This window comes from Erinaceus europaeus, chromosome 5 (genome assembly GCF_950295315.1).
Source record: "Erinaceus europaeus chromosome 5, mEriEur2.1, whole genome shotgun sequence".
In the NCBI taxonomy this organism is placed as follows: Eukaryota; Metazoa; Chordata; class Mammalia; order Eulipotyphla; family Erinaceidae; genus Erinaceus; species Erinaceus europaeus.
In genome coordinates, this window is record NC_080166.1 from 78500127 (window position 1) to 78523481 (window position 23355).

Consider the following 23355-nt stretch of genomic DNA (forward strand, 5'->3'; position numbering starts at 1 on the left):
AGCACGAGTCACATCTCTCCAATCTTGAGGGGTATTAAGGTTCTGAAGCAGGCCTTGTAAAATGGACCTGGTCCATGGGGCATGAACACCATCATCTTTGATAGCCTGGCGTAGTTCCTTCAGGTCTGTGGCGGAATATGGATACCAGGCCTGAGGTTTTTGTCTATTGGGGGCAACATTGACCGGAAATGTGTGGACTTGCTCTGATAAGTGTGTAGCGGTAGGAGGAGTCATCGAAGTGGAAGCTTCTGGACAAGTGGCCGAAGAAGTGGTTTTGGAGGCTACAGGAGAATTTGGACATGTGTCTATCAAAACAGGGTGGGGTGAAGAAGCAGCCGTGGAGGCAGCAGGAAGTTCCAGACACGTTTCTGCCAAAATGGGGGTGGCCGAAGAAGTGGCTGTGGAGTCCAAAGGAGAATTCGGACACGTGTCTGCCAAAATAGGGGCCTCAGGGCAAGATGCCAAAATAGGGGCCTCAGGGCAAGATGCAGAGGAATTAGGGTGGGTCAAGATCACGACAGGCCTTTGCTTCTTCTTGTTTTTAAGGTGCTGGTTAAGTTCTATGATTACTTCCTTTATCTCTTTGACCTCAGCCTCTAGGTCCTTAAGCCTTTTGAGAGGTTGACCTATATATCCCTTAAAAGCTGCTATGATGATCAACAGGATATAAGGTGAAGCCCCGAGAAAAATGTCCCAGATATATAAAAATTGTATACTGGAAAAAGAATGCAGGATTTGGAAAAGATTTTCCATGGTGGAAAGATCTCCGGAAAACAATAAGAAAGAAAAAAAATCACAGTGCCTTAACACAATATTGCAGATACCCAAAAGGTGTGTACTTATCTAAGATGTCTTCTTGTAAATCTGCTGCTTACGGGTCCCTGTTCCGGGCGCCAGATGCCGGGATAGCCTGAGGGTACTTCTTCCCGAGCTAGTGCTCTCTGGGTTGGAGTGAACTCAACTGGAGCTGATCTAGGCTGCTGTGTGGGAGAGGGATCAGGAACTCGTGCTGCACCAACTTCCGCAGGAGATACACTCTGGAACTCTCGGAGCCGGAAAGCAATTCCCAAGTGTCTTTAATCAGAAGAGCAGCTGTTTTTATACTCTCCAAGTAGGGTGGAAACAGGATGTGATATAGAAAGGGTGGAGAGAAAAGTGACTGGTGAAAATCAGAGTGTGACAAAGAAGGGATCAGTGTTTGACAAGGAGGGGGTAGAGCAGGAGAGAATCCTATCATAGAACCACCAGTGCCCTGGAGGGCTTTATGTAAAAGTGATTTATGTAAATAGACCAAAGCTTTGGATCAGTAAAATCCCTATATAGGCATATGGTTAAGCAGAAGCCAGGGGGAGATGGCAACTACCCAACAGGACATTACATATATATATTTTTAATATTTATTCATTTCCTCTTGTTGCCCCTTTTTTTATTGTTGTTGTCATTGTTGGATAGGACAGAGAGAAACGGAAAGAGGAGGGGATAACAGAGAGGGGGAGAGAAAGATAGACACCTGCAGACCTGCTTCAACCGCCTGTGAAGGGACTCCTCTACAGGTGGGGAGCTGGAGGCTCGAACCAGGATCCTTAGGCCAGTCCTTGCGTTTTGAGACACCTGTGCCTGACTCCCAGGACTTTACATCTTTCAAATTCTTTCATGGGAGTACTGCGGTAGCACAGCGAGTTCAGCGCAGGTGGCACAAAGTGCAAGGACTGCCTAAGGATCCCAGTTCCAGCACCTGGCTCCCCACCTGTAGGGGAGTTCCTTCACAGGCAGTGAAGCAGGTCTGCAGGTGTCTTTCTCCCTCTCTGTCTTCCACTCCTCTCTCCACTTCTCTCTGTCCTTTCCAACAACGTCTACAACAATAAAACAAGGGCAACAAATGGAAATAAATAAATAAATATTTAAAAAAATAAGTAAAGTTATTTCATATGTTACTCTCATTTGCTAGCAGTTCTACCATAGGAAAGAAGCAAGAACAAGTAATTTTTTTTTTTTAACTTATAGATAGAAATGTGAGCCTTGTAAAAAGCTCAGTGAATTTTCAAGGGTTATTTGATTGGTAAATGGCAAATCTTAAAAAAGTCCCAGGTATTTAAAACCTTGGTCAGTTTTTCAGAAGCACATTACTTAGAAAGTAGCACAGAACAAAATCCATATACATGCATTTAATTGAGTCATAAAATTTTACTGACAGTGCAAAAAAGGTGATACTTACTAGTCCTTCCTCTAATACACAGCATCACAATTTGTAAAAGGTGCACAGGTAATGAAATTAAGAATACCATAAATGCAAATATTTTTATTATCATAACAATAAAAGAGATTGGTGTCTCCATTTTACATACACAATTCAATTCCTGGAGAGAGTGAATAGTATTAGCTTCCACTCCCTTTAGTGTTTATTTTTATATGAAACATGTATTTAATAATCTTAATGAATAATGCATTCTTCACTAAGAATAATGTTTTAGAAACTATATCAAGCATACTAAATTACACATGCATTTTTAGCAGATAGTATCCAAATTGAATTGATAAATATAAGCCCCTGATCCTAGCAAAATGTTTCAAAATCCTTGACTACCTAGTCAGTAGAAAGTCCTGAAAAATACATGATTATTATTTATTTGTCTTTTATGTGTCTATGATCACAAATCTATTTGACATAAAACTTGGCCTTTTCCTAACACTCTCCCAAAATAGTAACATTGAAAGAATCATTTTACCAACGACGAAAAGCCAATGATGCATTAACAATGTAATTATTATTCTTTCAGAAGGAGTCAGTACTAAAAAAATCAGAAAAGCTGCCTTCAATACCACATGCATCCTCATTGATTAAAGACCCCAAAGCCAAGAAAGAACTAAACCTGAACTTCAAGAAATTCTTAGAGTATTATCATAGGAAACCAAAGGTTGAAACTCATATTATCAACAATGACTAACATGCACAAAGTGAATTATTTTTGGGTTTGGGTGGTGGCACACTGTTACCACATGCAAGGACCTAGGTTCAAGCCCCCAAGTGTCTACTTGCAGGAAGGAAACTTCATGAGAGGTGAAGCAGTGCTGCAGGGTTTCTCTTTTGTATCCCTCTCTATCTCCCACTTGTATCTCAATTTCTGCCTCTATTACATAAATAAATAAAATATTAAAAAGTGGGAGCCAGGTGGTAGTGCACTGAGTTAAGTGCACATAGTAGGACGTGCATGGACCCACACAAGGATACAAGTTCAAGCTCCCCCTCCCCCAACTCTCAGCTCAGCACATGCTGGGGAATAGATTTACAAATGGTGAAGCAGGTCTGCAGATGTCTGTCTTTCTCTCCCCCTCTCTATCTCCCTCACCCTTCTCAATTTCCCTCTGTCCTAGCCAAAAAAATTTTAAAAATATTAAAAATTAAGGTTATTCTTTTTTATAGTACTTTTTAAAAATCTTTTTTATTTATTTTATTTATTATTGAATAGAGACAGAGAGAGATTGAGAGAGAAGGGGGAGATAGAGAGGAAGAGAGAGAGATACCTGCAGACCTGTTTTACCACCTGTGAAGCGACTCCCTTGCAGGTGGGGAGCCGGGGGCTTGAACCGGGATCCTAACCAGTCCTTGTGCTTTGCGCCAAGATCACTTAACCTGCTGCGGTACTGCCTGACTCCCAAGGCTAATTATTCTTATAAAATTTCTAGAAGGGTATATAGAGATAAAAACTAGAGAAAAATCTATTAATAGCAGATGATATAAAGAAACCTGTATTTCGTGGTCCAGGAGAGGGCGCAGTGATAAAGCTTTGGACTCTCAAGCATGAGGTCCCCAGTTTGATCCCTGGAAACACATGTGCCAGAGTGATGTGTGGTTCTTTCTCTCTCCTCCTATCTTTCTCTTAAATAAATAAAATCTTAAAAAAATATATTTCTGTGTAACTATTAAAAAAAAAAAGAAACTTGTATTTCAAACTGGAAAGTTGAGAGAATTTCTATATCAATAAATTAGACAACTTAATAAAGTTCTTGAAAAATGTAATTTGGTGTATGTAAATATCTCAATATTTATTAAACTTATGTATATATATATATATATATATATATATATATAGTAATACTTTCCACAAAAATCCTAAAGAGAGGCCTAAATCAGTCATAGAAAATATAACACAAATAATGTTTCTAAGGAAAGAGGAGAAAATGACTTCTAGCTAGAACAATGACAAAATAATTCTTTTTAAAATTTAATTTATTTTACTTGTTATTTAATTATTGAATAGAAACTGAGAAATTGAGAGGGGAGAGGAAGACAGAGAGGAAAAGACAGAGAGACACCTATAGCCCTGCTTTACCTCTCATGAAATTTTTGACCTGCTGGTAGGGACCAGGGGCTTGAAACTGGGGCATTGTGCACTTTACTGTGTACACTTACCCAGATGCACCACCACCTGGTTCCCAAGATGGAATAATTTTATAACAAAATACAAAACCAAAAATTTGATTAAAAAATAACTTTACAAGGCAAATGCATATTTTAGCAAAACATTAAAAATTGAATCCAACAACTAAAGGTTTATTATGACCTGGTAGATATATACATATATATACTAATATAATATATACTGATATATATGCACATTCACACATATGTACATAATATGTCATATATTTATACATAATCTTGGAATGTAAGAGTTGTAACATTTTTTATCTGTTATAAGTTAGTGCAATAGAATATCAACTAGGAATACCAAAGGAGATCATCTGGGACTGCAACAAGACAGGACTAGAACGACTTCAGGAACCCACCAAATCACTGGTGAGTGCAAACAATTGTGGCTCATGGACAGAGAGGAATTTAGGTAGAGATTAGGTGGCTGGTAACAGTCTGGCAGTTTACCAGTTGAGACACCACCTCCAATCTGTTTCACCAACAAAAATGTGGCTGAAGGGAGGAAAGGACTTCCCTAAGACTCACCAAACGCAACTGTGAGTCTCCATTGCTACTGCCCTCAGAAGCTGGAGCAGCAGGGAGGAGGCCCTGTGCTGACAACTGGGGACAGAGAACTAAAGAGGAAACTCAGAAGAAGATCTATACCTAGCAGTAGGACTGTGAGAGCCTCTTTGCATAACCACTGGATTATCTCTGCCCCACCCTGCTTTATCTCTTGCTCAGGAGTCAGTGGTTAAGCCAAGAAGCCTACTCATAGTTTAAAAGCCCTCAGGCTCCCATAACCTACAGGGAAGAAAAAGAACAAAAGAGGCTTTTAAACCACTGTGCTAAAACTCAGGGATTAAAATACTATTGAAACAACTGACAATTCCCACAATTGTGAACCCTTTAATTACTTTACTTAGACACAAAGTCAATCCAGGCAAAAATGATTAATAATTCAAAAAAGGGAACTCATAACATACTATATAAAATGGTTAAACCAACAAGAAGAAATATTAGAGAAATGAACCAGGGCAAGAGTCCAACTAAAAGCCCCCCAAAGGGTGAAGCACAAAATAATGAGGTCAACACCCAAACACTAGTAAGGAAATAATAACAGGAGTGAGTAAAGAGTTTGAAAGAATTGTCATCAGAAATGCAGAAACAACAAATGAGACTCTGGAAGAAAACACAAATTATCTCAAGGTTATTATAGAGCTGAAAGCTTAAGTAGCTGAGCTAAGAACACAACTAGCTGAACAAGCTAAAACAGTATCAGAACAGGGTAACAATATAGATGAATTCCAGAAAACAGCAGAGGGGATAGAGAGAATATAATAAATGAGGTTGAAGACAGAATTAGCAAGATCAAGGATGAATTAGAGACAATGAAAAAAGAAGTAAGAGATCTCAAAAAGAGATTAAGAGATACTGAAAACTACAACAGAGACCTATGGGATGACTTCAAAAGAAACAATATATGCATTAGTGGCTTACCAGAGGAAGAAGGGGAGGGGAAGAAAGCATTCTTCAGGACATAATAGCTGATCACTTCTTTCTATTCTAGACAGTATATAAGTTAGTGCAATAAAGCACAGCAATGATAAAATATGTAAAAAATGAATAAGTATCCTTTCTGTTTTTGTAATGAAGAAGATGGATATCTTTTCACTTTTTTTTTTTTTTGCCTCCAGGGTTATTGCTGGGGCTGGGTGCCTGCACTACCAATCCACTGCTCCTGGGGGCTACATTTTCCCTTGTTGTTTATTATTGTTGTTGTTATTGCTGTTACATAGGACAAAGAGAAATAGAGAGAGAAGGGGAAGACAGAGAAGGAGAGAGAAAGACACCTCCTGAAGCAACCCCCCAGCAGGTGGGGAGCTGGGGGTTCAAACTGGATCCTTACACCTGTCCTTGCGCTTTGTGGCCATGTGCACTTAACCTGCTGTGCCACAGCCTGGCCCCCTCAGGTCAAATTTTTAAAGTCCTTAGCATCTAGAGGTAATTCCCATTCTCTCTGTTTCATTAAATCTTTACATGCCCTCTCAATTTCTGTCGTATCAAATAAAATAGAAAGAAAAATTTATGTAAAAGTAACTAAGGAGTTACTTCAGCAATAGAGTGTAAAACTTGTACATGTGAGGTATAGTTGATACCACATCCTTCTGTCTGTCTGTTGAGCTGCGCCATGGAGAAGAGAGAGAGGAGATCCAGAGCAAAGAGGGAACACAAATCTTTATTTGCGCTGGCACCTCAGAGTTGAGTGAGAGAGAAGCAGCTTGGGCCACGTGGAGTTAGCAAAAATGGCCACCTCACGCAGCAACCTTCCCTGCGTCTAACCACTGAAGTGAAGGGCCAGCAAGAGAGAGAGTTGCAGAAGAAGAAGGGCTTTTATGGGAATAGTTCTCTTGAGAATGGGAAGGGGGAGGAGTAACCATAGCACTCCAGGGTAGGATAATAACTCTCATGAGAATGGTAAGGGGGAGGAGTAACCATAGCACTCCAGGATAGGATAATAACTCTTGTGAGAATGGGAAGGGGGAGGAGTAACCAAAGCACTTCAACTATTGCGGGGAATTGACAATGCCCTGAGGGCACAACATGGCGGAACAGGCGCTCCGAGAATGTCCCAACTCTCGGGGAACTAGCAATAGCCTGAGGGGACAACATGGCAGATGTGACTGCATCTGCACAATTTCCCAGCATCTGCCTGTCTGTCTGTCTATCTATCTACCTACTTACCTATCTACCTAATTTATTATATAAATCTTAAAAGGGAACTATTTCCATATGAAATATATATTGGTACATAATATGTAACTAGCATCACAATTAAAGTCAAGCATTGAATTATCCCCTCTAATAAGAAAGAAAATGTGGATAGCTGTCTAAATCTCCCTCTTCAACTGAACATTGTGTTGAAAATCCTCACATATGCAATAAGGGAAGTGACAGGATTATTTGAAGGATATGAAGTTTGAAGAGAATATAAGCTGATTTGTATGAGAAGCATTTTTAATAAAAAATTGATTATTGCAAATTCTAAATTAGATGGTTAGTCATAAATTGCAAACAAATGAAAACAATGATTAAAGATTTTCTATTATCTCAATAGATATGGCAAGCAGATGCAAATGGAAAATAAATCTATTTAAATTTCCATTGAAGCTAATTGTGGAATACCCATATCCTGTATGTCCTTAATTAAATGAATTCATAATTCTTTCTTTATCACTGCATGCACTATTGTGTATAGCATCTACAAACACAATCATTACCACAGTGTTAAGCCATGTTACATTTGTTAGGAAACATGTTTGTCAACAAAATAAGACAGAAAGAAAGACACACTGTAGAAATTCTCCACAATCTCCTGCCAGCAGACATCTGTGTAAATTATCAAAACAGTAGCTTTCACTACTGACATAATTTATAATATGTTTAAGTGTGCCATGTCAAGAATACTAATGATCTAAAATGTGATTTTATATACAAAGACTTATAATGAAACTGATACTTTGTTGTTGTTTTTTAAGTATATATATATATATATATATATATTTTTTTTTTTTTATATACTTACTAGGATAGAGAGAAGGGAAGACTGAGAGACCTTTTCAGTATCTGCTTCACTGCTCATAAAGCTTCCCTGCTGGTAAAACTTCCCCCCTGAAAGTGGGAAGAATAAACTGTGAGTTTAACTGGGTGCAACAACACCTTGCCCCCATCACTCTGTTTTGTATATCCCAAGCTTAATTTTCTTTTGGCTTGTATTTGTATCCAACATTGGAGACTAAATATGCTACGCAGTTTAGTGACTATGCTGATGAGAAAGATGTACAGAATATCATACACAATAGAATATTATTCATCTCCGCGAGTCGGGTGGTAGCACAGTGGGTTAAACGCACGTGGTGTAAAGCGCAAGGACCGGCATAAGGATCCCGGTTCAAGCCTCCGGCTCCCCACCTGCAGAGAAGTTGCTTCACAGGCAGTGAAGCAGGTCTGCAGGTGTCTATCTTTCTCTCCCCCTATCTTTCTTCCCTTCCTCTCTCCATTTCTCTCTGTCCTATCCAACAACAACAACATCAAGAACAACAACAATAATAACTATAACAATAAAGCAACAAGGGCAACAAAAGGAAATAAATAAATAAATAAATATTTTTTAAAAGAATATTATTCATCTCCACGAAAAGATGCAATCATGCCTTGTGCTACAACATGGATGTAACCCCATCTAAGTAAACTAATACTAGAATGGCCTAATTCATAAGTGTGGTTTTATATAATACTTTTATTTATTTTTTAATTTTTGGGGGGATTAATGGTTTACAGTTGACAGTAAAATAGAATATCTTGTACATGCATAACATACATTTCCCAGTTTTCCACATAACAGTTCAACTCCCACTAGGCTGTCCTCTTCTGGTGTTTCAGAACTTACTCTTCCCACCATCCCGACCCCTGCCCCAGTCTTTTACTTTGGTGCAATACACCAACTCCAGTCCAAGTTCTGCTTAGCGTTTTCCCTTCTGATCTTGTTTTTCAACTTCTGCCTATGAGTGAGATCATCCCATATTTATCCTTTTGTTTCTGACTTATCTCACTTAGCATGATCCCTTAAAGCTCCATCCAAGATGAGGTAAAGAAGGTGAATTCACCATTTTTAATAACTGAATATATTCACTCATCTGTTCTTGGACACCTGGTTGCTTCCAGGTTTTGGCTATTACAAATTGTGCTGCTATGAACATGGGTAAACACAAATGTTTTTGGATATGTATGTTTGGTTCTTTAGGAAATATCCCCAGGAGAGGAAGTGCAGGGTCATAGGGTAGGTCCACTTCTACCTTTCTGAGAGTTCTCCAGACTGCTCTCCACAGAGGTTGGACCAATTTACATTCCCACGAGCAGTGTAAGAGGGCTCCTTTGTCTCCACTACCTCTCCAGCATTTGTTGCTGCTACTTTGTCTAATAAATGACATTCTCAAAGAAGTGAAGTGGTATCTCATCGTTGTCTTTATTTGCATTTCTTTGACAACCAATGACTTGGAGTATTTTTTTCTTATTTTTGTTGGCCTTTTGAATCTCTTCGTTGGTAAATATTCTGTTCATTTCCTCTCTCCATTTTTGGAGGGGGTCATTTGTTTTCTTGTTGTTGAGTTTGGTGAGTTTTTTTTTTTTATATATTTTGGTTACTAGCCTCTTGTCTGATATATGGAATGTAAAGATCTTCCATTGTGTTTGGTGGTAGTTTCTTTTGCTGTGCAGAAGCTTTTTAATTTGATGTAGTCCCATTGGTTTATTCTTGACTTAGTCTTCTTTGTAATTGGTTTTGTATCATTGAAGATGCCTTTAAAATGTATACAGAAAAGAGTTCTACCTATAAAAATACTTTTATTTTAATGAGGAAGAGAAAGAGATAAAGATAAGAGAAGAGATTAAAAAATAAAAGGGAAGAAAAGAGAAGAAAAGAAAAGAAAAGAAAAGAGAAAAGAAAAGAAAAGACCTGAGCACTGCTCAGCTCTAGCTTATGGTAATGTTGGGGACTGAACCTTTTGCATAACCATATGGTGTCTACCAAGTCCCATATTTGGGATTTAAGAAGAAAAGCAAGGGAAAAGTTATCATATATATTAGCAGATCTGGGAAGGGGACACTGTGCCCTATGTTGAAGGAAAAAGACACTTGGTGGTCATAGGAGAGGGTAACAGGCAACAGGAGCACATTTTTAATAGATATGAAATTGTACCTTTGATACAACAATTTTATTGTGATACATTTTCCTGATAAAGTTAAATTTAAAGCCCAAAACTTTTAGTTACAAAATTCTTCATTGTGTGTTTAACATAAAGACAATATCTCATTAATTTTTTTTATTCCCCAGGGGGAAAATGCACTCTTAACACCTGGTACATAGTAAACTGTCTTATTTTTTTAATTAAAGTAGATAGGAGGAAATCAAAGAATGTTTCTTCATTCTAATTAGAGTGTTTCATTTTAAAATTTTCAAGAAAAGAACAGACGGTATTGCAATAAACATCTATAAATTGGTTTAACAAAAACTATTTTAAATCCTTTAAAGAAAATGATTCTGGTGAAATATAGTTCACTCATCAGAGCTCATGCCTTGAGACTCTGGATCTGAACCTCTGCCCTCTACCTCACTGAACTCTAGTACTGTGCACTACTATGTCTCTCTTTTCTGCCTCTTTCTCTCATTTCTCTCACTGTCTTTGTCTTTCAAAAAAGAGAATGAAAAATTGAGCAGGGTGGCTACTCAGCAGTATTGCACATATGTGAGTTTATGTATTCAATCCCCAGCAACATGTTAAAAAAAGTTTTATTTCTATATAATAGTTCTGAATTTTTTTAGAAAAATGAAAAAAATTACTTCTAGAGAACTGCATTCAACATGAAAGAACTATCTTCCTTAAGTATGAATAAAATCATATAGAGAAGTAAGGAATACATCTAATTTTAGGTTTACCTTAAAAGATTTAAGACATACATGCTCTCTGTAAAAAATTCCTAAGCTTCAACAGCATTCTTCCTGTGACCCTATTTTAGTATATTTAAAATCCCAGCATGTGATACCATTTCAATTCTATAGCTTTGACCTAGTAGATTTGTAATCCTGACTTCATAGGTGGTCTTTCAGGGAAAATTTTGATGGCTCAGAGAATTTCACAATTTCAGCATTTTCCTCAGTAGAAACTTTTATCACAAGAAGCATGTGTTTCACTTATCTCCTCTTGAGAGAATCTGCCTCTGATTTGCCTTTGGGGAAAATATTTCCTTATTGCTTATAAAGTATCGGGGAATTCAAGCCAATCTTCAGTCCTGCCTATTAAAAATAAAAGCCACATTGCATTTAATAAGCTGATGTCCTAAGAGAAATATATGTTGTTTTTAAAATGAAACAGTTCATAATACTTGGGTAGACATTAGTGAAAACTACATGCATTTTTTATTATTATTAGCACTGTCTCTTATGATGCACTTCCAGCTGTGTTATTTTTTCTTTTAATTCAGTTAATTATAGCTGTCTTTGTGTTTCTGACTTTTTGAGCATTCAAAGACTATGATTTGGAGCTTTAGATATGACTTTAATGTGTTTAATTTGGCTAGTAATCTAAATTTCTATTAGATTTTTTAGTAATAAAGCAATAATGAGGGTCATCAAGCAAGGCTACATTTAGCCTCCATCTAAGATGTTTGAAAATTGCTTATAAATTAATACCTAGTTGTATTTACTGTTGACTGTAAAACATTAATTCCCCAGTAAAGAAATTTAAAAAAGAAATTAATACCCAGGTTAATAACTATAATAGTCCCAGATATACACTACCTAATAATGCAGTTTGACAGCGTTTTACTTTTTCTGTGATTACTTATAACTTATATAGCAATATATTCTAATTCTAAATAGATATTTCAAAGATAATCAAAATCTGAGAATTGTGTATCTGGGATTCTTTATTTTCAGTTGATTGTAGAGAATTCAAAGGTTACATATTATTTTGTTTGACACACAGTTATTTTTAATTTTGTGCATTATGTTATGCATATTTCACGGCTATTTAGTCTACATTTATAACAACTTTTTTCCTTAATTACTAGTTGTTATTTTTTTTTTTCACCACAAATGCTTTACTGCTCTGAGCCAATTTTTTTTTTTTTCAGATTAGAAGAGACAGAGGAAATGACAGAAAGGAAATTAACAGTAGTAATGGTTTCTTCCCAATGTTATTGGAAACTAGCTTGAACTTGGATAATGCACATGACATACACAACCCAGGTGAGTTACTTTGCAGCCCCCATTTTTAAACAGTAAACATGGAATTACTGAAATTTTTTGTTAAGATTAGAAATATTTTTGTAATATCCTATTTTTTAAAACCTTTATAATGATTGCATTCTTTTTTTTTTTTTTTTTTTTTTGTCTGTGCTTGGGCTTCATAACACCATGCTGTTTCCAGATAGATACAGTGATGGAAGGAGAGAAGGAGAGAAAACACAGAATGAAATTTTTATCCCTTTGTGGATGGTCATGCTCAAAATGTATTCTTTTGTAGTCACTTAAGTATGATTTGGCAAAATATTATGTACAGAACTATTTAATTCATAGAACAATGGTAGTAATTATAGTCACCAGATTCAAGCAAATGGGCTGATAATTTAATTCTGGCTTTTCCTACTAAAGTGTTACTCAATCTCTCTGAACCTTCATATTCTTTCCTGATAAAACTTGAAATTTTAGAGAGTGTGTTTGCATAGTATAAAATGCCAACATTGTATTTACATTACACTAGCAAACATGAAAGAAGGCATTGAGAGAAAGCCTTTTCTACTGTTTCTTAAATGCATGATCTTGGCCTCTGTCTATCTCAGTTATTTTATTTATTTATTTATTTATTTTTACAAAATAACAAAGTAAATATTTTCACTACTGAGATATAAAGACAATGGGAATGAAATAATTAGTACTAATAGCGAGCACAGTGGATATTTGGTAAGAGAGAATTTTTTTCATAAACCAAAACGTTTTATTAAAGATTTTTTTAATTTAATTTTTTTTTTTTATTTAAGAAAGGATTAATTAACAAAACCATAGGGTAGGAGGGGTACAATTCCACACAATTCCCAACACCCAATCTCCATATCCCACCCCCTCCCCTGATAGCTTTCCCATTCTCTATCCCTCTAGGAGCATGGACCCAGGGTCATTGTGAGTTGCAGAAGGTAGAAGGTCTGGCTTCTGTAATTGCTTCCCTGCTGAACATGGGCATTGAGTGGTCGGTCCATACTCCCAGTCTGCCTGTCTCTTTCCCTAGTAGGGTGGGTCTCTGGGGAAGCGGAGCTCCAGGACACATTTGTGGGGTCTTCAGTCTAGGGAAGCCTTGCCGGCATCCTGATGACATCTGGAACCTGGTGACTGAAAAGAGAGTTAACATACAAATCCAAACAAGTTGTTGAGCAATCATGGACCCAAAGCTTGGAATAGAGGAGAGGAAGCGTTAGGGGGGTACTCACTGCAAACTCTAGTGCACTTCTACTTTCAGGCATATATTTTGCAGTAGTTTAACGGATACGTGTGAACATATGCTCTCACTCACAGAAACTGGTGTATATCTAGGTTTTGGGACTTTATTAGAAAGTGAACCACCTGAGATTAAATTAGAGTATACTATGAAAGGAAAGGTCTCACCCGAGTAATGAAGTTGAAGGGTTGTCATTCCACACGTGAAGTCTCTGGACACAGTCTGAAGTGAAGCATGTTGAGGTGGCAATCGTTGTGTGGGCTAGGTTGTGATCAGCAGATGCAATATTATTTGATATGGATTGGGAGAGGCATACGGGAAAGTGGGCCCTATCAATGGTTCCAGGACTAGGGGAGTAGAGGCTCTATAGTGGAGATGTGAGGTTCCTGCTGTCTTAGGGTTCCAAAAGACAATTGATAGCTAATGTTATCATCACATTATTTGGTAATTGGGTTAACTTTGAAAATTCCTTTTGTTAGGGTTTGCTGTACAGTACCCAGTATCTTGTATATAGCTGTGCTATTGGTTGTTCCTGATCTACTTGGTCTAGGTTTTTGAGAGAGTCTGCATATCAATTACACAGCCTATATATTGAAAAGAATCAGTTTGTGTTTTGAAAAACTTCGAGACATACAATTAATTTTCCCCCTCTTGTATTAATTAACTAGTGATTTATATGTCTACATTTTACTAGGAGTGTAGATAAACACCATTCCCACCACCAAAAGACTGTGACCCATCCCTCCCACCCACTCCCACCCCCCACTGTCCCAGGAAGCTGCATGTCTACTCCTCACCACAGGGGTTTTACTTTGGTGCCCTACTTATAATTTGGTCAGGTCCTGCTTTTAGTTTCCCTTTCAGGTCTTCCTAGTCAACTTCTGTTGATGAGTGGGATCATCATCCCATACTCATCTTTATCTTTCTGACTTAGCTCACTTAACATAATTCCTTCTAGCTCTGTCCAAGATGGGTCAGAGAAGGTGGGTTCATTGTTCTTGATAGCTGCATAGTATTCCATTGTGTATATATACCACAGCTTTCTCAGCCACTCATCTGTTGTTGGGCACTTGGGTTGCTTCCAGGTTTTAGCTATTATGAATTGTGCTACTATGAACATAGGAGTACACACGTCTTTTTGGTTGGGTGTTATGGAGTCCTTGGGGTATAACCCCAGGAGAGGAATTACTGGATCATATGGAAGGTCCATGTCTAGCCTTCTGAGGGTTTTCCAGACTGCTCTCCACAGAGGCTGTACCAATTTACATTCCCACCAGCAATGTAAAAGGGTTCCTCTGTCCCCACAACCTCTCCAGCATTTGTTGCTGCTGTCCTTTTTGATGTATGCCATTCTTACAGGAGTGAGGTGGTATCTTAGTGTTGTCTTAATTTGCATTTCTCTGACAATCAGTGACTTAGAGCAGTTTTTCATATGTTTGTCAGCCTTTTGGATCTCCTCTGAGAAAAATGATTTGTTCATATCCTCTGCCCATTTTGGGATGGGGTCATTTGCTTTTTTGGTGGTATGTTTGCTGAGCTCTTTATATATTTTGGTGATTAGTTTCTTGTCTGATGTATGGCATGTGAAGATCTTCTCCCATTCTGTGAGGCATCTCTTTGTTTGTTTAATAGTTTCTTTGGATGTGCAGAAGCTTTTCAATTTGATGTAGTCCCATTGGTTTGTTTCTGCTTTAGTATTCCTTGCAATTGGGTTTGATTCATCAAAGATGTCCTTGAGGTGTAGGTGGGAAAGTGTTTTACCAATGTTTTCCTCTAAGTATTTGATTGTTTCTGGTCTGACATCTAGGTCTTTGATCCACTTGGAGTTGATTTTTGTTTCTGGTGAGATAAAGTGTTTCAATTTCATTCTTCTGCATGTTGCAACCCAGTTTTCCCAGCACCATTTATTGAAGACACCCTCCTTTTTCCATTTAATACTTTGGGCCCGCTTATCAAAGATTAGATGTCATAGGTGTGGGGTTTTTTTTTAAAGATTTTTTAAAAATATTTATTTATTTACTTTTTGTTGCCCTTGTTCTTTTTATTGTTTTAGTTACTATTGTTGTTGTTACTGATGTTGTCATTGTTGAATAGGACAGAGAGTAATGGAGACAGGAAGTAAAGACCGAGAGGGGAAGAGAAAGACACCTGCAGACCTGCTTCACTACCTGTGAAGTGACTCCCCTGCAGGTGGGGTAGCAGGGTCTTGAACCAGGATCCTCACAATGGTCCTTGTGCTTTGCACCACATGTGCTTAACCTGTTGCGCTACCGCCTGAATCTCCATAAAACAAAAAAATTTATTTTTTTCCTTAAAATTAGTATTATTGCACAAGGAAAAAAAAAAGAACAGTACATTTTAATCTTTAAGTTCAAGTAACTGGTGGCCTCTTCTCCTCTAAATAAGACACTCATATGCTGTTATGTTTAAATTAGTCATTTCTTAGTTTTTTCTTCATTTTAAAAATGTATTAGTGATTTAATAATGATTTACTAAGTTATAATTTAGTACAGATTAATCCATAACAATGCCACATTGTTCCCACTGCCAGAGTTCTGTGTCCCTATTCCCTCCATAGTAAACTGCAATAGTTCTCAGGTCACTGATATGGGTTCACTATTATTACTATAGCTATCTATTGTTGTCAAAGTTCAGCATGCCATTAGGCTGGGCTAGCTTCATGGTGGGAGACAGATGACCAGGGACACAAGGCTGAGCAGAGAAGCAGTATTTCTTTATTCACGAGCAAACGGTTCAAAAAACTAATGTAATAAAATCACCACACAATTCTGTCCTGCGTCTTTCTCCTCGGTGGCAGCATCAGGAACCAAGGAAGTACATAGGATAGGGGGCGGGGAGAAGGGAGAAGCAGGAAAAGGCAAAGACTAAACCACAATCTTCTGGAGGCGTGGGGAGTGAGACCAAACCAGTGTAACATAATGATCATGTAAATAGACTACAACGTCAAACAATGTAACAGAAGGGATTCCAGAAGAAGAACTAGAAGCATACCAGCAATTAGAAGCATACCAACAATCTATATTTATATATACTTGACCATTTCCTATGGACCTGCCTTCTCTTCCTTTCTAAGTCACACCTACATTTGTTACTACTTCTAAATATCATTCCCCCCCCCCCCTTCTTTCCCTGGGTCCTGATGAAATTGAAGTTCAGATCCTTCTGGTCATCTTCTACCCCTCCCTGGAAGTGTGGACCAAAATTCTTTTTGGAGTACTGAAGGTGGGATTTCTGACTTCTGTAATTGCTTCTCTGCTGGACATGGGTGTTGGCAGGTCTATTCGATCCATACCCCCTAGTCGGGTAGGGCTCTGAGGAAGTGAGAGTTCAGAAACATTGGTGAGGTTGTCTTATCAGGGAAGTAAGGAAGTCTATTTTAGATATGTTCCTAGGTGCCATGACTTTAGTAATTTTTGCCTGAGCATGATAGCTAGCTTGAGGGTAGATTAAAAATATTGTCTCAAAAGATGGTGTCAGAATTGAGAATAGGGCTGGAAGGCTGGATTAGGGGAGAGTGTAGATCCCAAATTTGAAGAAAGTATATAAATACAATTAACTGTTTACCCTATGAATCTGACCCAGGGTCCATATATATTCTCACATTTAGCACAGGAGCCTGTGGAACCTCTGAGTCCCAGTTAGTTTGACCTTGCAGCCCATGGTCACAGCTACACTCATTTCAGGACCAGTCTTCTTCGAGTGGCAGAACAGGATGACCCAGCCTTCCTTCGGAGAGTGGAGCAGTCCCTACCATTGCTGCTTCATAGTGAAAGTAAGGTTCTGGAGACACCCAAAGGGGGTGTTATGATGATATTCCTGATGGTAGTGACCAGTGTTGGTGGAGAAAGGAATCAATTAGAGGTATAGGTCCATCCTCTCTGTGTGGGAATCCAAGGATTGCCTGACTAGGGCCCCAGATAATGGGGTGATCTGTTGTTGACCAAAAAGTCCATCATCATTAAATGAGTCAGTCTCTTGTACTTTTCTAGCTTTTGTAGTCATTTATTTATCTGATGAGCTTAGACTTCCTTCCAGTTACTAAAGTGTTGAGTGTTTTTTGTTGTATCCAAACTGGTATTAGATTCAAGGGGTCTGGACTCAAGTTTAGGAGGAAATACATCTCAGATTTTAGTGGTATCTAAGGTAACTGTAAGTTTTATTTCATTTGCTTGTTTGATTCTAATAAAAGTTGTCCCAGGGAAAGGAGGGCCTTATTATAGAATTTCTCAATGTCTATCCTAGAATTGGTTTCTCCCATATTCCTCTGTATGACACCCCTGGAAGAAAGCTAGTATTCTCAATAAATCATATTGGATATATTTATCTGATCAAAACAGCTGAACTAAACTTGATGTTTCAGGCATAGATAAACAGGCATTACTATAAATGCGATGTGTCCTAATACTGTGTACTACTTACACAGTATTATTCTTCTCAGGCAGAATATACATTGGTTAAGAGGTTAGGCCCTGAAGACAAGCCATTCCTTCTAGAAATAATTTGAACCATCCAAGGAAGTTAACACTTTCTTGTTCATACTGAACTCCTACCTTCTGCTCCCCCCAAACAACCTTGAGCCATACTCCTTGAGCAGGGAAGAAGTGATAGGATGAAGATAAGAGGTCTCTGAACTCCAGCTCCATCAGCACCAGAGAGAGAGAAGGAAAAGAAGAGGGACATATGGAGGTGGTTATCTTGGTATGAGTGGCTTGGAGAGGAAAAGAGGATTGAATCAGAAAAGAAAGGGGAATAAATAAATGTGGACAGATAGTTGTAGAGCTAATGGTTGGCCTATATCTACAAATTTGGGGAAAATGTGGTGGATTGCAGTGGGGAGGCTGAAGATTCAGAACTCTGGTGGTGAAAATGGTGTGGATTCAAATCCCTGTTGACATGTAATTCTGTAATACAATAAATTAATATAATATAAAATAATAAATTAAAAATACACACTGGGAGTCTTGGGTTCACCTGCAGGCATCAAGCCCCAGTGATAAGACTGGTGGCAAAAAAGAAAAAAAATAAGAACTCTGGTGGTGGAAATGGTGTGGATTCAAATCCCTGTTGACATGTAATTCTATAATATAATAAATTAATATAATATAAAAATAATAAATTAAAAATACATTAGGGATTGCATTGAAGATTATTCATCCTATTATTTTCTCATCTGTCCAGTTATCCTCAATTTTAGAAATACATAATCTTAATTTCTGATGATTTTTTCAGAAATATGTGACTAATAGATATCTTTCTCTATTTTGAAATATTCTAACATTTGGTATCTTAAGACTGTATCTTACAGATTTCTTTCCTGTTAACATTTAAATAAGCCATTTCATTATTGTCTGTGAATATATAACTTTACAGTTTGTGATTCTACCATGATTAATTTAGCCAATATTCTTTTTATACATTTGTAGACAGTTGCCAATATTTTATTTTAGGAAGAATGACTCAGTGACTAGAGTTGTACTCAGGAAAATTTAAAACATATAAATATAGGTGTACACTAAGTCTTTATTGTAATATGGATACTAGCTAATTCAAATATGATATATACTTCCAAATAGATATTCAATTCAGTTTTCTAATTTTTCTCAAAAACTTCTTAAGATGATAAATTTGAGTCAAAGGTTATAAACATTAGACTACATGCATTTCTAAATATCAGCAATGTGACAGAGTATAAATATGGGATATCTGTCAAACTTAAGTAAGAATTTTTTAAAATTTTATTTACTTATGTTTTTCTTTTTTGCCACCAGTCTTATCACTGGGGCTTGATGCCTGCAGGTGAACCCAAGACTCCCAGTGTGTGTTTGTTTGTTTGTTTTTACCATTTTTCTATTATTCTATTTATCTGTTTGTTTTTATTTGAGAGGACAGGGAGAATTGAGAGAGGACAAGGAGACATAGAGGAAGAGAGAAAGATAGATATCTGCAAACCTCCTTTACCTTTCATAAAGTGTACAACTGCAGAAGGTGGGCAGGGACTTGAACCTGGGTCCTTGCCTATGGTGATATGTGCTCTTAACCAGGTGTGCTACCGCCCAACCCCCCAGTAAGAAAATATTAACATAAATAGTTTTATATAGGATTAGTTATGTTAATAACATGAGTATAGAGTATTCAGAAGCAATGTGTAGATATTTTTAATTTTGTGATTTTCTTTGTTAGAAAACAAGATCACTATTATAAGTGTCTTTGGATTGAGTTTCTAAATCATGATTTCTCATTTGTCTCAAATCTGAGTGAATAAATACAGTCATATCTGTATCCAGGCCAGATGACTAGACAAAAAGAAAAAAAAAAGGCACATTTCTGTTTTAGATTTACCCATTCAATTGATTTTCGAGATTGCAATTTCATGAAATTATACTGTTTCCTGCAAGGAGAATCTTTGACTAGAAAAAAAAATTTTTTTCTCTAAGTGAAACTTGAAATAAGACTTATTTTAAACATAGTATAATCATATTTTTTAACTAATTTTAGCTAGAATATGAATAAAGACATTTCGAAAGAGGACCTCATACTGTCTTCATTTTGATGAAATACTTGGCCATTTTGTGTGGCTCTGTGGTTTTTGTCATGACAATGGTATCTTTTTTTTTTCCCTTTGCCTTTGTGGTTTCTGACAGTAGTACAAGACATCAGAGTTTTAATATCATGTATATATTCTCAGTGATTCTGACTAAGCTAAATTGCCAGCAAGCTACATTATTGTAATTCTGTCTTTTTGCAAGCCTCATTATTGAGGTTTCTAGTTCATGACAGGTTGACGAACTTATTTCTCCTTTCTGGGGCTTCTTCTAGAAGGAATAGCAAGCAACCAGTGGCACATTTTATGAGTTGCAAAGGAAATAAGTTAAGATTTTTTAAAATCTATTTATTTAATTTGATAGGACATAGAAATTGACAGGAAAGCAGGATAGAGATGGAGAGAGAGAAACAGAGCGATACCTGCAGCATTACTTCACTGCTTGTAATGCTTTGCCCCTGCAGATGGGAACTGGTGGCTTGAACCTTGGTCATGTACACAGTAATATGTGCAATTAGCCACCACCCGACCCCGAAAGGAAATCAGTTAAAGAGTTCTATAGGGGCTGGTTGGTGGTGCACCTGGTTGAGCTCATGTGTTACAATGCACAAAGATCTGGTTTAGCTTCCAATCCCCACTTGCAGGGGAAAAGCTTTGCGAGCAGTGAAGCAGTGTTGCAAGTGTCTCTTCATCTCTCTTCCTATTTCCTCCTTCCCTCTCAATTTCTAGCTGCCTCTATTCAATAAATAAATAAAGATGATAAATTTCTTTAAAAGAATCTTGTAGATTGTTTTCACTGATTTGTATATATTGATTATTTCCATTTCCTTATTGTTTGAATTCAAAGTAGCTTATCAATAGCTGGCAATTTATTTTTAATATTCAATTCTGTCAGATAGAAGAAATAGCAAATATTATTATTTCCAGAGCTGTATTTTTAGTCAAGTTAATTGTTGTGATTTTTACTTAGTCTTTGAGAATGTTTTGCTACTAGTGTCTTAATTTGTAAAGTTGTTTGGTTTTTATTCATATTAGTAAGTATTGACCAACTTTATTTAGAGCTCAATGTTTGCATGATTCCTACTCTCAGAGAGGAATATATATATATATATCCATTGAAATGTTCAGTCTATTATTTTTTATTTTACTAGTACAAAATTATGGAATAACAGGTTTAATTCTGCACTGTTGCCACTACCAGTGTTCTGTATCCCCATTACCTCTTTTTAAAAAATTATTTATTTATTTCCTTTTGTTGCCTTTATTGTTTTATTGTTGTAGTTATTGTTGTTGTTGGATAGGATAGAGAGAAATGGAGAAAGGAGGGGAGGACAGAGGGGGGAGAGAAAGACAGACACCTGAAGACCTTCTTCACCGCTTGTGAAGTGACTCCCCTGCAGGTGGGGAGCTGGGGTCTCTAACCAGGATCCTTATGCCAGCCCTTGTGCTTTGTGTCACATGCACTTAACCCACTGCTCTACCGCCTGACTCCCTCCCCATTACTCCTATTGGAAACTACAGCAGTTCTCCCAAGGTTGAAGTTATGGGTTGACTATTAATCTATAACTATCTGACTATATTTTTATATATATTTGCCTATTTTTTCCTATGATCCTGCCTCCTCTTCCTTTCCAAGTCACATTTACACCTATTTTTACTTCCAAATATCCTCTTTTCCTCTTTTCTTTCTGGGTCATTATGGACTTGGAGTTCAGAGCCTTCTGGGTTATCATCCCCTATCACTTCTCTCTCTCTGGGAGTATGTACCAAAATTCTTTTTGAGGTAGGATTTCTGGCTTATATAATTGCTTTTGTACTCAACATGGGTATTGGCAGGTCAATCCATATCCCTAGCCTGTTTATATCTTTGCCTAGTGGGGTAGGTCATCTGCTCAGGAAAGTCAGAATGGAATCATAGTAGCGTTTGCAATTTGGTGGCTGAAAGGTGCTAAGATATAAGACAAAATGATTAATGACCAGGAACCTAAAGGAGGAAAGATGAGAATAGGGATCTTATGGTAGAAAGAAGTGAGGAAGTCTATTTTAGCTATGTTTCTAGTGGCTCATGACTTTTAGAGTTTTTGCTTGAGTTTGATAGCTAACATGGAGTTGGATACAAATATTGCCTGGGAAGATGGTGTCAGAGTTGCAAATACAGCTTGAAAGTTGGATCAGGCAGAAAGTAGTTCCCAAACTTGAAGAAAATTTATGAATAAAATTAACTATTTACTCGATGAACCAATCCAGGGTCCATATATATTTATATCTAGCACAGGAGCCTATGTAACTTCTATAGGTCTGAGCTTGCAGTTCATACTCACAGCTGGGAATCTTCTAGGCTTAATTCATTTCAAGGTCAATCTTCCTTAAGTGGCAGGGTAGGATGACCCAGCCTCCCTTCAGAGAGTGGAGCTGTCCCTACCATTGCTACATTATAGTGAGGGCAAGTTCCTGGAGAGGCCCACGAAAGGGTTTATGCTGATGTTCCTTATGGAAGTGGCCAGTGATGGTGGAGAGAGGAATCTATTAGAGGTCTAGGCCCATCGTATCTGTGTGAGAATTCAAGGATTGCCTAACTAGGGCCCCAGATGATGGGGTGATCTCATATTGAACAAAAGGGCCATCATTAAATGAGACAGTCTCTTGTACTTTTCTAGCTTTTGTAGTAATTTCTTTATCTGGTGAGCTTAGACTTATAGTTGCTAAAATGTTGAGTGTCATTTTTTTAAATCCAAACTGGTATTAGGTTTATGGGTCTGCCTTCTTTGGGATTTTCTACTAGATTTCCAAGCATATTAGGTCAACATCTAATCACAAAGGCTATAAAGCACTTTTAATTTGAGTTATATAACTGTCCTTTTCTTATGCACATATATACACCTGTACCTGGAAACCTAAGCCCTAGCCTATATATAGTATCTGTAACTTTGTTAAATAACGGACCATCTGAAATGGAATGAGGTAGCCTTGTGGAAAGATCTCACCAGATTAGTGGAATTTGGAGGTTGACATCTCAGGCTTACTATCTGTGGTGACAATCCATAGTAACAAGTCAGTAGTAGCATAATGTGGCATGGTAGCACTGGTAGTGTTGATTTAATTGAAGTTGACAGAAGCATCAAGAAGGTAAGAAGAGATCAGAGAGAAGAAACATCAAGAAATGTAAACATAGTCCTAGAGGTTACAGGACTAAGAGAAATAACAATCTTAGGGAGAATGGGAACAGTTCCTTGTAGTCTTAGGAAGAGTTTAAAATAACAATAGTTAATTATTATTATAACCAAGTTAGGAGTTTATTTTTTAATAAAATCCAATGATTAGAGTCTATTATG